Consider the following 13,751-nt stretch of genomic DNA (forward strand, 5'->3'; position numbering starts at 1 on the left):
CCTTTGTGTTCATTTGGCTATATACCACACAATTTTCACATTTTTAAATGAAAAAATACTCGGCATTTTCATATTTTGTGTAATCTCCACTAAAATATATATTGAAATAATTCATAAAAAATGAATGTTTTAATTCTATTCACTGAGATAACCTTGCTCTCAGGAAGACCTGAAGTGATAAGAACAGTAAAAGTACTTATATATATATATACAAATATATACTGGTTGACTTTTAAAATCAAGATTTACAAAATTTTCATTGATACAAAAACCCACTTCATTATTCTTAAACAGTTCAGGTATAACATTTATTCAACACATCACGAGAAAATCATATTTAAAAATACTCTGGCCAATATGGATGAGCAAAATGTATTTCTCTCACTATACATATTTTCTCACTAGAGACTATAAATTCTTTGCGTTGATAAAAATTAAGCACAAATTAGTGAGGGTGACAAAACATGAGAGACTCCTAACTCTGGGAAATGAGCAAAGGGTAGTGGAAGGGGAGGTGGGAAGGGGATGGGGTGACTGGGTGACGGACACTGAGGGGGGCACTTGATGGGATGAGCACTGGGTGTTATTCTATATGTTGGCAAATCGAACTTCAATATAAATAAATAAATAAATAAATAAATAAATAAATAAATAAATAAATAAAATTAAGCACATGAGATCAAACCAAAATGTTATACATTGTATGTAGAAAAAGAACAAAAGCAAATGTTCTACAGTGTTCTAAAATAAGATAGTTTAATAAGGCATCAAGCTGGAAAATCTATTAACTAAAAAATAAAATAAAATAGAATTTCCTGCCAATTTTTTTCCTGCAGAACAGCATTCAGATGTCTGCATGAATATCCCAGTAACTGTGCTATGAGTTCATCTCTGTCTAAAGTATATATAGTGGGGAGATATTCTCCTTTATAGTGATTACAAACTCGTCCCAAATTTTTCATGTCATAAAGATTTTCCCTGCTTCTTATAAGCAAAAAGTCAGAAATAAAGTATCCAACATCCTTCAATTTAGTTGATTTGTTTTTCCAATATGGAATAAAGAGATGGAATGAATATTTCCTTTCTAGTATTGTAAAGATTTCATTGTGATAATTTTTCTTAAATGTAGAAAAAAGCAGTTATGATTTAACTAGATAAAAAAATTAATTTATAAAATGTTACAAATAACTAAGTTTTAACATCTAGCCTCAGGTATGAAGGCACAAAAAATAGCTATAAAGAACTTCAAATAACTTGTAGTTCAACATCTTCATTTGACAAATGAAGGAGTTTGCAGCAGGGAACTTAACTGATAAATGGCAGATTCAGGGCTCTGAGCAGGTCAGCAGGTCCTGAATCCAGGACTATCTTTCTTTTACCAAATTGTTTCAGTAGCTCTATTATAAATCATTGTCTTAAAAGCTATATAACTTCTGGAGCATTTCTTAACCATTTTATGTCTCAGGTTCAATAGCCATACAACTGAGAAAATTTGTAGGAATATAGAAATAGGATTAGAAATTGTAGGAATAGAAATAGGAATAAAACACAGCTCTGTGCCTAGTCCATAGTTAACCCTAATAAATACTAATTTTTATCAGCAACTTAAGATGTTATTGCTTTTTGATATCATCTAAACAAAAGACCATTAGTACAGTTATAAAAATAATTAGTATTTGAGGGGTGTTCTCTATGTGCCAAGCACTGCTCTAAGTGTTTTACCTGAGTAATTCAATTCTTACACTAATCTAATTATATATTATAGCCAAATCGTTTTTCCCACCTTGAGCTAAAATGATCTTTTAGTTGTTCTGTTCTGTTTTTGGATTGATTTCTTTTTTCTTTTCTTTTTTTTTAAAGATTTTATTTTATTCATGAGAGACACAGAGAGAGAGTCAGAGACATGGGCAGAGGGAGAAGCAGGCTCCATGTGGGGATCCTGATTTGGGGCTCCATGTGGGGATCCTGATTTGGGACTTGATCCCAGGACCCTGGAATCACAACTTGAGCCAAAGGCAGACGTTCAACCACTAAGCCACCCAGGTGCCCCTGGAGAGGTTTCTTTAGACAAAATAAGATGTGCCACCTTAGTTCTTGCTATTGTTAGCTTCATTTTGCAGCTGTGGTATAGGGCTGCAAAGAAGGACAGGAGTGGGAATAAAACACTTCTGGCCTCTCGGGCTTCTACCATTAAATCTCTACTTAAACAGGGACATCATTTTAAGGAGAAAATCACACTTTGGAAGATGAGGACAATGCTGATTGTAGATTTCGGTTTACCCACCAAAAATGATGTGTGGGTGGAAGATATAAGAGTGTACTGGATGATCTCTGCTGAACTTTAAAATCTACTATACGCGCTGTTTTAAATCAGGCAGATTGGTTCTCTTATAGGTTCTTGCTCTATGCATCTTTCCATCTTGTAGGGTTTCTCAGTGAGACTGATGAATCTACTCAGGAAGAAACTCTAGTGAATGTGAACACAACTTGATACACCTGTTGTCAACCATATCTAGTTCCTAAATTCTGGTTTTCTTAATTTGGATATCTGCTTTTTCATCTATCAGCTCACTGCACGGATTTGAAATTCAGTGTCAAGTTTCAATTTCATTGCTAATAAAAAACTTACATTGTATAATAGATTTCTAACCTTAGCCTTATTTTGGATTCACTTTGTAAGGGATAGTATTGAGATTTGTGACTTGTTAGTTATAGGTTTGCAGAATAGACTTAGAAATTCAGAAACTTTCAGTAGCTGCTGAACCTACTTAAAAACTGTGAGAATCCACTCTTGCATATAATGTCCAGTCATCCTCTAAAGTTAATGAACGAAGTTTAGAAATACTTTGTAATTCCCTTATCCTTTCTTTAACCCTTATATTGGAAACATTTTTTTTTTGTATCCTGCATTGAAATTTTAAGTCAGAGATTTGTAGTGCACCTTTTTGAAATTTTGCAGAGTTATCTGATAAATGGGCTAAAATCTATCCAAAGACTAAAAATAAGCAAGTGTCAAAATGTGTTAAACTTTGTTTTCCTTTCAAAGTTAGTCATTCTAGTCCTCTTTGAAACTTTATACCATGATATCTGTAATCCCTTCACTGGCAGTTTTGAATTGCTTCTCATCTCCCTTTTCAAAAACCAAGATATGTCATTATTTTCAGGGACTTTACCATTCTTCATTGCTAAAGTTCTGACATTTTAGAAATGGAAAATCATTCCATATTTCTTCCTAAGTAATAATGTAACTATACCACAGGACATTTTTAAATGTACACATATGCATTTAAGAAAAATAGTAAACATGTATTGAATTCTTACTAGAAAACAGGCACTTTAGTGCTAAGCACTTCACATGACCTTTTCTATTCTTCGCAATAATTTATTCTTCACAATAATACTATGTTGTAACTGCCGTTATTAATTCCCACTTTTGTCCGAGAACAATTCAGGCAGAGAGGTTAATTAACTTGTCTAAGAATACACAGCTAGAAGGAGGTAGAATTTAGTACTGAACCCAGAATATGTGATTATAGAGGTTTTTTTGCAACCATGACACATACTACCTCCACAACTATCACTTTATGTTTTATGTGTATTGAAATGAATTAAATTACGAATTAAATAAATATACGTTTAAAAAATGAATGACTGAGTAACCCATTAGATGAATCAACCTAAGTCTGGAATTGTATTAAAGTTCACTTGAACCGTGTCATTTTTACATATTGAAGAAGTATATCCAAGATAAATTTTTGGTTCTGAATTCATTTAGGTTTTAGCAATAACTGTGAAAAAAAAATTAAAATAAATGAGATTGGTTTCCAGGGTTCCTGATTTCTTGGAAAGAAATGTAAAATTCAATTGAAATATTTCCTGGGGCAGACAAAGATTAAAAGAAAATTAATGTAACTATATGGGCACAAATAACATTTCATAGAGTTTGTCTGTGATTATCGTTGCTCTGGGCTAACTAAAATATTAAACAAGTAGAGCACTGTGCCATGCCTCCAGTTTCCTAGCGGTGCTCATCTTGGTATAGCACATGAGTTAAATTTCTTCTGCTCCAGGGACTCCGGTCCTCATATTTTATAAACTTAGATACAATGAAGTTTGCCCTAAAAATGGGGTATCCCCAGTGTTTCTGGTGTTCGTAGATTGGTGGTCATTTATGGAAATGATAGCCTTCCATTTCAGATATGAGACAAATCAACAACATATAACCTCTGCTAAAACTTTATACAGTATTATTTCTGAAAACCTCCATTTGTTAATTGAATTCTTAAATAGGAAGTTAAAGACACAGTTTCAGAAAACAAGTAACCCTAAATACTGTCAATTAATGAAAGGCGGATTGCTTTAGAATTCTCTCATGGTAGTAAACATCAGTCTAACTGTGAATTTAAACAGATATGGCAGGATTAGTACTTAATGTGTGGGATGTGGCATGGTTAAACATCTGAAAATTTATTCTCTGGTTATAGTAAGCTAATTGAATCATTAATCTGTCTACTAAACTGCCTTTTATATTCTTACCATGCAACTTAAAAAGGGAATGTCCTGAAGTAGTTCAAAAGAGAGGAGTAATAGCTAAAATATGATTATCTGTCTATCACTTCTGACCCTATCTCTTCCTAAACCCCATTCACATCACCCCATTACAGAATCCAGATCTCTTGATAGTCCTTGGACAGCAGCAGACATCCTTCTACCTTGGTTTTTGAACTAGAGGCTCATCCCAGCTGGAATGTCCGACCTAGGTGTCTGCAGGACCAACTCCCACAGCATCTTGTCTTTGTTTACATTTTACCTTCTCAATGAGGTCTAAATAGGTCTACTTTTATAATTTTATTTAATATTACAGTTTACTTTCTTCTTCACCTCCATAGACACTTAAAATCTGTTAACATACTGTATAAATTTATTATTATTGTGTATTATTTATCTTTCATTGGAATTTAAGTGACACAAAGACAGGGATTTTTGTCATTATGTTTTCTAATTTATCCCAATTGCCCAAAAGTGCCTGGAGCATGGGAAATGCTAAATGTTTGTTGAATGAATGGAATATTTACTTTCCTATTAATTCATGTATCCAAAAGGTCTCTCAATCTGTACTATATTAGTTTATATTTATAAATTGTATAAGTGGTACTGGCTTTAGTGATAAGATAAAATAAATTCATTTATTCCTATTAAAGTTAAATCAACAACAATTTAAAATTTTATTTATAGTTTTAAGAGTTTCAGCATTTTCTTATCACACCAAAGCATGACATCATGTTTTTCTCTTAAATGCCTAAGCTATAATCAATGACAAACACTTTATATGAATAAAAAATGTTGATTTCAAAATATCTCTTAGAGCACAGTTCTTAACTGAAAAGTGTCCCTTTTCTACCAAGATGAAAATGATTGTTTCAAGTTGAAAACTAAACTACCATATCTAAATTTAGAAATAGAAACTGAATTAAATTAAAGTATATACCATAAATTATAGGAATCTATCAAAATACCTAATTATTCTGTTTTATTAGAATTTTAAACATTTTATTTATTTTTAAGATTATATTTATTTATTAGAGAGAGAGAGAGAAAGAGAGAGAGAGAGAGAGAGAGAGAGAGACACGGGCAGAAGGAGAAGAGGCTCCATGCAGGGAGCCCAACGTGGGACTCGATCCCAGGTCTCCAGGATTAGGGTCTGGGCTGAAGGCAGCACTAAACCGCTAAGCCACCGGGGCTGCCCTGAATTTTAAACATTTTAAAAGTTTAGTTCAGAAAGACTAAGTCTGTATTATGAATTGAGAATATCAGTTTATGAAATGGTAAAGTTACATATGATTATATGTAATAAGTTCTAAATGACATTCAAAGGATTTCTGATAATGACATTGTCACTGTCAATTCCTTATGTAGAATCTCTTGATGAAAATCCAAGAGAAGCTGAGAAATGCTTTTAACTTTTTCTTCCAGTTTCTTGACTGCTCCGCATTCTGTTCATCCTTTTTTCCTGTGTTACTTCTCCATTCATGGCAGTCTGCATTAAGATGTATTTTCATTTTCAGGGTCACTATTATTTGCAGAAATCTCAACATCTTAATTCTTCGCAGTACTCCTTAAGTAATGAATTATGTTCCTAAAAATGGCTCTGCAAAATTCTCACTGCCACTTACTTGCTACCCAGAAAAAGTGTCTCATTCTACTCGTTACGTGGACCTCTCATTGCTGCCCTCTTTTTGCAGTATCTGCAAGTATCTGGCCAACTCTCTGTACACTACTACTGTGTTCTCTGCCTCACTGAAGTGATAGGAGAAATTGACATGCTTTTTGATTCTTGGAAAAAAAGTTTACTCTTTGGGAAAAAGTAAAAAAGAAAGTAAAAAGGAAACCATCTTGGTACTCAGTATGTATTACATTTGATGTTTGCCTCTGATAGACATCTTTAAGGACAGCTACAGCTTAAGGGCTTTAACTCTTTATGCATTTCACAATGACCCAATGACCATGTCGGCTACATGTACATGAGCATTAACTATATGCCAGACTCTCTTCTAGGTTCTGAGGAAACAGGCATGAAAAGAACAGACAAGAATTCTTACCCTTGTAAAGTCTAACAATTAGTGATTATATTATTTTGTGTTAATATATTTACACGTGAGTGTGCATGCACAGACATAATGTCACTTTCTGTTATTTCCCTAAAAATAGGGCATTGGGTTCCTGCTTCCATCTATATTACACAAAAATATATTTAAAGAAATTTTCCGCCAGTATCAGATTTGGAGTGCAGAAAGCAAAGACAGGGTTCAACTGATTGCTACCAGAGTAATATCTGTGTGGAGATATTTTTTAACTGCTCCTTTTGATCAAATTTTTACATGGGCATATTTTTAGGCACTTTAAAAAATGTCAAGGGATGCCTGGGTGGCTCAGCGGTTAAGTGTCTGCCTTCAGCCCAGGGCGTGATCCTGGAGTCCTGGGATTGAGTCCCACATCGGGCTCCCTGCATGGAGTCTGCTTCTCTCTCTGCCTGTGTCTCTGCCTCTCTCTCTGTGTCTCTCATAAATAAAATAAAATAAAATAAAATAAAATAAAAAAATAAAAATGTCAAGCAGCAATTAATAATAGGATACCCAATGCATTTATTTGGTTTGCAAAAACCATGAAATGTGTGAAGTGTTTCTTCGATTAATGACTTGCCTTTCATATCTTGTATTGAATACTGTGGCTTATGTACATTTTAAGTGAACTAAGTTATGTCTTTCATTATTATTTTTTTTAAGATTTATTTCTTTGAGAGAGAGAGACAGAGTGGCAGAGGTAGGGGCAGAAGGAGAGAGAATCTGAAGCAGACTCCACGCTGAGCACAGACACCTATGCAGGGCTCATCTTATGACTCTGAAATTACGACCTAAGCCGAAACCAAGAGTCAGATGCTCAGCCGACTGTGTCACTCAGGCACCCCAACTTTTATTATATATTTGTTTGTTTTAGCTAAGCAAATCAATGTTCTAGAAAGCACACCTTAAGACTCCTAATTCCCAAGGTTTATAGGTACAGGAAAATTTGTGTGCATGCCCTGATCATATGGGGCTGAGAACTATTTTAGCTATTAAAATAATTTCAAACTAAATAATTCATCATGGTTTTATTCTCCTGTTATCAAACAAAAATTATTTCTTCATCATTGATAAAAGTCATAGAAAGCAGCTTTCTCCAAACTCAATCTTTTAGGAAGTTTGAGATTTCAGGTACAAAGACGTCTATATGCTACATATTCTGAAGTTGTGATCTTTTCAACAGAAAGTTTTTGTCATTCTTCTCTGCCTTCTACTCTCTTTAGATGTGTCATTTCTAGAAGGAAACTTCTAGAAGACAGGGACATCTCTCTCCTCCCAAATGTAGTGCTAACACATGTATTCACCCATACTTGTACACAGAGATTTAGGTAACTTCAGTCATTTTAGCTAGTGAACTTTGAAAACACTGGATTTGAAGGACTGAAAGGACCATCATTCCCAAGAGGAACCATTAGTCTCTATAGGTCAAAGAACCTTCCCAAAGATACATAAGGAAATATTTCAACCACTGGTCTTCCACTTTAAGTGCCACCTTTCCACAAGAAGGGCCTAAAGGGCCCTACAAGGCCTAACCTGTATGTTTTAAAGATCGTTATCTTTCATAAAGCATTCTTTGAATTTGTATTGCTAATAATGCCTTGCAGATGACATCTAGCATTGCTATTTTTAACAACTAACTAATCTAAAATTCTCCAGACTCTTGTAGATCTTCAATCATTTGAGCCTACCACGTTCTCATTCAGTTTCCCTCTAATTGCCTTCTTATTCAGTTTAGTCCCAGACCTCTGATTGTCAGCAAATTTGACTTAAAAACCTTCCAGCTTTTTGGATCCTTTATTCCACTGTTGTACTTCCCTAGCAAAGATGAAACTCTGAAAATCATCTATGTAAATTTTAACTATACCCTCTAACTGTATGTTGGAGAAAAACAGAGTATACCACTCAACATTTTCTTGAAATCTGAATTTCTCTTACTTTAGATATTTTATACCAACTATTCTTTTCTTGTAATGATCTCCCCCTACAATCTTCATAGGGTTATCTCCTTGGCATTCAAATTTAAATTTAAATTTACTGTGTCAGAGGCCTTCCTTGAATACTGAACCTAAAATAACATATCAAGTTGCTTGCTGTCATGTCACTCAATTTTAATTTTCTGCTTGAAACTTACCACTAAAAAATACTTTTATTAATTTGTAGACTGGCTATTTCCTCTCACCAGAGTGTGAGGTTCATGAGAGTAAGCAATGTGTCTATCTTATAAAACTTTACATTCTCAGTACTTAGAAGAGGATCTGGCACTTAGTAGGTGCTGAACAAATATTTATTGAGTGAACAGAATGAATAAGCCTCTACTACGCTTATAAAATTGATATTTGTTAACTCTTTTTTACAAACATGGTATTAACATATAGCCTCTAATATTTGCAATTTAAATTCATTCCGAATAAAAATGAATTGAATAAATTGGTTCCTTTCTTTTACTGACCTTAGGCAAATTATCTAAGCCTCTGAGATACCATTTCTTTTTCAAGAAAATTAGAAAATTGGACTAGTCTCTTTAACCTCAAAAATACTGAGATGTTCTTTTCCTTTAGAAAATTAAGCTTTAAACCTCTCCATTTTAGGGGCACCTTGGTGACTCTTGGCCACCAAGCCAAGCATCTGACTTGGGCCCAGATCAAGTCCTATGTGGGGTTTCCTGCTCAGCTGGAAGTCAGCTTCCCCTCTCCCTCTCTCTCTGCCCCTCCCCCAAATTGTCCTCTTTCTCTCAAATGAGTAAAATCTTTAAAACAAAACAAAACAAAAAACCTCTCCATTTTAACATTTGAAATTTGTCACCTAATTAATTTCAATAGCTGTATCAATAGTTGTGGCCTTTGCCTATATTAGTGTCTCAGTGCTTTTCTTGAAAAATCTCTTTTAACTCATCTTAGAGCACCCCAAAATACTATACAAGTAACCAGCAGTGCTAGTGTGAGTGCATTATTTAAACTTTGCTTCACATACTTTATATTTTTTATAATTATTACCCTGTAAATAGGCATAGCTTTCAGCATATCCATTTAAAGTTTCTTACTTTATTAAGCATGTTTATTTCTGTCGCTATTAATTTCTAGGAATAGCAAAACAGAACAGAAGAATGTGTCGTCTCAGACTGTAAGTCAGAATTGCACCATGGATTAAATTTTCATCTGACAGATCAATGTTATATAAATGACAGATCAATGCTGCATAATGTAATTTAATGTCCTCTCAAACAGAAAGACCTACCTGAAAATAGAATGACAATTTCCATTTCCCTATATTCTAATTTAACTGCATTTGCATCATGAATTTCCAGAAATTGTATCACTCTTGGAAGTCTATGAACATTAAGAAGAGAATGTTACAACTATTTGGGGCATATTTTTATCTTCCTGATCTGATAATAACATCTTTCAAAAGTCAAGTGAAGCTTTAAATACACAATTTGCAATCATCAGATTTCCATTGAAATTGGTGCAGTGATTTGTAAGAATAAGAAAAAGGCTAGTTAAATAAATTCTATGGCTACATATGGCAAGGTTTAGCCAGGATGTACCAGTTGGGATGATATATTTTGAAATTAAATACAGTGTATTAACTCCAATAATACTATTCTTTGATTTGCTCAACTTAAGTGTAGCCATGGGAATGTTAGGCAATCTGACCACAGCTTCAAGGTCAAGGGTTATCAGTATGTCAGAGAAGTGGCCAGAAATGGTCTTTGTTAGTCTTACAGACTTCAAACTACTTTGTAGCTTTTCCAAAGAAGGGCCTGAAAACCTGGGAGAAACTCTGAGACTCTCTAGGAATCCCTTTTATCAACCCTGACCCCACCATCACCAAGAGTGCAGTTTACTTTGAAGAAGAAAGGAAAGAGTCTTTATTGACCAACTTTTGTATTGGTATATGCTATCCTTCTGCTAGTAGTCATTTATCCAATCTACTGACTCCTTACTTTTCTTCTCTGGCTCCTTCATTCATTTATTCATTCATCCATTCAATCAATATTTTTTTGAGTGCTTACTATGTGCCAGGGCCTATTTTATGTGCTGGGTCAATATAAGACAAGATATATTTCTTACAGTACTTACATTAAAATGTTTTATAAATGTATAATTCTATGTAAAGATTTACAGTGATAGCACTAAAAAACGGCTTAAGAAATAACTTAGCTCCTCTTCTTAAATTTTCTTTGTGAGGAAACTGAGTCCTAGAGATAGGGAATCTGACTCCTCAACATTATACAGTGAATTAGTGAAAGTCCACACTATACGTAATACCAGTATTTGCTCTACTTGTCCACATATCCATGAAGGATAATTACCAAGTCACCTCTGTATTTAAAATGCCTTGTCTTATTCTCTGTGTTCTGGTTATTATTTTACTGTGATGTGGATGACCTGGTTGAGAGAGTTAGACTTTTCAGTTTGCCCTTTTCTGAGTCACCTTCAATTTCAGGTTCTTTAATTGTTGTCTGAAACCATAGGAACAATCTTGGCTGCAAAGGAGGCCAGGTGAATCCCCAAGGTTTGCAGCTCTGTGCTTCATTTCTCTTCTGTTGCTAACTGTGAGACCATTTGGCAACTGTTGACTCAGAGCCTTAAGATAATTAGTTCTTTCTCAGAATGGCATAATTTTTAAGGAGGAAAATATGCAGCATTTGTTTCAAAACCCAAATCTATCAGTTGTAGAATGTGACCCATTTTGGTGGCTTTATGATATTTCTGAAAATGGTTTATATAAATAATGTCCTCCATAAGGTGGTCTCCTTATGGCTTATTTCTGAATTATATCTAATATGTTCTTAAGCACATCTCGTCTCAGAGACATAGAAAAAAAAACTTGATGGGTAAACATAAAATGCTACAAATAAGGTATAAAATCAAGAGATAATTTTAATTAAAGTAGAAGAATAAAGTTTAATATACTAATAAGACACTTTAATTTTATTTTTGCACATAAACTTAGCACCCAGAATTTAGAATAAATTATACATACTGAATCTCTTAGTATTTTCTTAACATTTTAACTCAGTCATATTAATGTAGGAAGCCATGTTCCAATATGAGTATTAAAAATATTAATATAAAATTTTCTGTATGATTGGATGCAAATCTTTATAACTTCTACACTATATGTATATCTAAGATAATAAAACTAAGTCCAACAAAATTGAAATATTTATTAATAAATGTAATACAATTCTCCAAGAAATTTGTTTAAACATACCGATAAACAATCAGATCAGGTTTTGCTAAATTTTCTTCTTTATTGTATAGGTAATGATGAAAATAAAATCTATATGGAATACTAAAAATAAATAACTTGTTAAGATTGTGATTTATAATAAGAAATACATTTTTGTCTTCATCCAGATTTCCTGGCACACAGCTCCTAAAACCATTAGAGTTTCCTAAATGACAAACATGAACATAAGAGCTATCATTATTTTCCAATATTGTGGGAAATAATTTGCTGCTTCACAGCCAATAAGATGACTCTCATTTTATGATAAAAAATAAGTAAACCAATCCCTTAGGCATGGAATTCAAAACACTTGCAATCTTTGAAAAGCTCACACTTCTGACCTCATTTATAATTAATATTATAATAATATTAATATAATATTAATATAATAACTTTTATTATATAATGATGTTTATTATTGTGTCATACTATAGTACATCAAGGTACTCATCAATATTTACCAATCCCTTGTACATTCACAGCTCAAGTTTGTTCCCTATAACAAAAATGTCATGGTATTATCTTTGCTATATAAATCCGTAAGGATAACAGAAATCAAATGTACTATCTCCTGGAGTTTTCTTAAATCTTCTTAAAGGAAAATTATATTTCCTTTCCTTATATTTCCTTAATCTTTTGAAAACTTATTACAGCATTTGCCATGGTCTATTCCATATATTAAATATCTATTTACATCTCCCTCAGCCTCTATGCCCTTGAATTTATAAAAGCAGTGTACTTTTTTTTTTTTTTTTGGTGTGCTGCATAGGACAGGCAAATAGACCTTATAAATATGTGTTCTGAAGTCACACTCAACCTACTTGATCTGTACTGTCTTCATAATATAGGTGAAATCCTGAAGAAAACTTTGAAATGGAGCTTAGACTATTAGGATTCTTCTACTACAATAGAAGACCACTGGTGTTATTCAATATTTTTCTTGTATTATAATTATTCATTTTGATTCAAAATTTTGCTGTGCCGCAGTGTCCCCCACATACTGGCCCTGTAAAGTGTACAGAGAGAGTCAACATAGCAGGTCAAAATATTACTCTTGAGAAGGACCCACTTGCAGAGCTGGCATCAAGGAACTTGGGTTTTGAAGTTCTTATACTGTTAAGGCTGTTTTGTTTTTGCCTGGGGCACTGAATTCACATATCAGCCTGATTTATGGTGAACATCCACTTTCCTTGTAGGAATCTGCAATTTCTATAATTGTGGCTAATCACACAGGCACAGAGAGCCTGTAAAACCAGGTTCCACCAAAGACCGTGGGTTGAGTCTATTGCAGCCATTCCTGGGCAGAAACACTACAGATGTTTTCCTCATTTAACTACTGGAAGAAGGAATGCATTCTGTGTAGCACCTCCTGAAGTAGGACTTTCTAAATCCTGTGCATGGATTTCCCCAGACTCAGTCCAATGTGTCTTCCCTTGGTAATACTTTTACTGTAATATAAACCATAGCCATGAGTACAACTGTGTCTAAGTAAGATCCTTTTAGTGAACTTCCAAACAGCAGATATTCTTGGGACTCATGATGCAGAAAGGAACTACTTTTATACCATCTTGTTACTTCTTTTGCAAACTTCTTCCAATTGCTGAGATACTCATTACAGCAGATGAATAATCAAGTGTTACACAGAAAAACTAATTGTCCCCTTACATCACCTAGCACCTATTAGCAATTTCTATTTCCTCACAAATGGCATAGTTTAAGCATAGCTTCGCCTAGTTAAGAGATGGAAGAGTGAAAGAAAAAAAAAAGTAAAATAAATTTTAAAATATTAAGTTGTATTTTGAAAGATAATGGGGAGATAATGCAGTAGAAAGAAAACATTACTGGATTTTATGATCAAGTTACCATCCAGCCGTTTCTCAGACATGAAACCTTAGG

This window comes from Nyctereutes procyonoides, unplaced genomic scaffold, assembly GCF_905146905.1.
Source record: "Nyctereutes procyonoides isolate TBG_1078 unplaced genomic scaffold, NYPRO_anot_genome, whole genome shotgun sequence".
NCBI lineage: Eukaryota > Metazoa > Chordata > Mammalia > Carnivora > Canidae > Nyctereutes > Nyctereutes procyonoides.